The following is a 2,324-nucleotide window of genomic DNA, read 5'->3' on the forward strand; positions in this document are numbered from 1 at the left end:
ATTTCTCACTTCCACTATATAGTCATAAGGGATTTGATTTAGGTCATACCTGAATGGTCTAGTGGTTTTTCCCACTTTCTTCAATTTCAGTCTGAATTTGGCAACAAGGAGTTCATGATCTGAGCTACAGTCAGCTCCTGGTCTTGTTTTTGCTGACTGTATAGAGCTTCTCTATATTTGGCTGCAAAGAATATAATCAATCTAATTTCAGTGTTGACCATCTGGTGATGTCCACGTGTAGAGTCTTCTCTTGTGTTATTGGAAGAGGGTGTTTGCTATGACTAGTGCTTTCTCTTGGCAGAACTCTATTAGCCTTTGCCCTGCTTCATTCTGTACTCCAAGGCCAAATTTGCCTGTTACTCCAGGTGTTTCTTGACTTCCTACTTTTACATTCCAGTCCCCTATAACGAAAAGGACATCTTTTTTGGGTGTTAGTTCTAGAAGGTCTTGTAGGTCTTCATAGAACTGTTCAACTTCAGCTTCTTCAGCATTACTGGTCAGGGCATAGACTTGGATTACCATGATATTGAATGGTTTGCCTTGGAAATGAACAGAGATCATTGTGTTGTTTTTGAGATTGCATCCACATACTGCATTTTGGACTCTTTTGTTGACTATGATGGCTACTCCATTTCTTCTAAGGGATTCCTGCCCACAGTAGTAGATATAAAGGTCATCTGAGCTAAATTCACCCATTCCAGTCCATTTTAGTTCAGTGATTCCCAAAATGTAGATGTTCACTCTTGCCATCTCCTGTTTGACCACTTCCAATTTGCCTTGATTCATGGACCTGACATTCCAGGTCCCTATGCAATATTGCTCTTTTTTTTTTTTTTTAGCAAAAAAGCAAATGAACACTTTATTTTCATTCTTTTAGTGTTGATTTTAGTAACAGCAATTTATGGAGTAAAGATATTAACAAATATGCAAGCAAAAATGAATACTTTTCCCAGCTACTTCAAAATGCTACATTTATGGCTCTTTACAGCATTGAACCTCGCTTCTATCACCAGTCTCATCCACAACTAGGTGTTGTTTTTGCTTTGGCTCCATCCCTTCATTCTTTCTGAAGTTATTTCTCCACTGATCTCCAGTAGCATACTGGGCGCCTACCGACCCAGGGGCTTCATCTTTCAGTGTCCTATATTTTTACCTTTTCACACTGTTCATGGGGTTCTCAAGACAAGAATACTGAAGTGGTTTGCCATTCCCTTCTCCAGTGGACCACATTCTGTCAGACCTCTCCACCATGACCCGCCCGTCTTGGGTGGCCCCATACGGCATGGCTTAGTTTCATTGAGTTAGACAAGGCTGTGGTCCGTGTGATCAGACTGGCCTGTTGTCTGTGATTGTGGTTTCAGTCTGTCTGCCCTCTGATGCCCTCTCTCAGCGCCTACCATCTTACTTGGGTTTCTCTTACCTTGGACGTGGGGTATCTCTTCACCGCTGCTCCAGCAAAGCACAGCCGCTGCTCCTTACCTCGGACCTGGGGTAGCTCCTCTCAGCTACCGCCCCTGTGTGACTTCTTAGTGGAATGTTTTTGAGGTTCATCCACAGTGTAGCATGCATTAGTGCTTCATTCCTTTTTATGGCTAAATTTTGTTTTGTTTTTGGCCACAGCACACAGGATCTCTGTTCCCTGACAAGCAATTGAATGCACACCCCCTGCAGTGGAAGTGCGGAGTCCCAACTACTGGGCGACCGCGGAAGCTCCAGTGGCTGAATTATATCCGATGCACACCAATAGCTTCCCACTTCAAGTATCAGAGCTCTGCTTCTCTGCTCGGAGTTCTCTCTGACTTCCTAGGAACTTGGTCAGCTTGCATGCAGAAGAGTCTGGAAGAGTGAGGGATTTAACAACCAACATTGCATCCAGTAGAGGATGAAAATCAATGACTAAACACCTCAGCTTTCTCATGAATGAAGAAAATTCAAAGGCAGGTTTTACAAGGTTCTTTGGAAGGTCCCTAATGGGATTAAGCTGCATTTTCCCACCACAGTAACGAACACATAATCAACTCCTCTCTTCTTTGTATCACTTATCCCACTCCTCAACTTGTATTTCTTGAAAGATCCCAAATAAACTTACTTTCACCCATGCCCTTCTCCTAGAAAGTAGCAGCACCCAAGAGCTCTTGCCTTAAAAGGGCCATATGATGCTTTGAAAAAACAGAGGAATAGTATAGTAGCACCCTTGGAATCCTCAACTCTCAAGGTTCTGAGTATCTTCATTCCCTTTAATGATGTCACCAGAAACCTCAATGACCCTTTACTCCCTGCAAAGTGTAATATGCCAATAGACGTAAATTATTCAGCCTCAGAGG

The sequence above is a fragment of the Bison bison genome, unplaced genomic scaffold (genome assembly GCF_000754665.1).
Source record: "Bison bison bison isolate TAMUID 2011002044 unplaced genomic scaffold, Bison_UMD1.0 scf7180017864038, whole genome shotgun sequence".
Taxonomy (NCBI): Eukaryota; Metazoa; Chordata; class Mammalia; order Artiodactyla; family Bovidae; genus Bison; species Bison bison.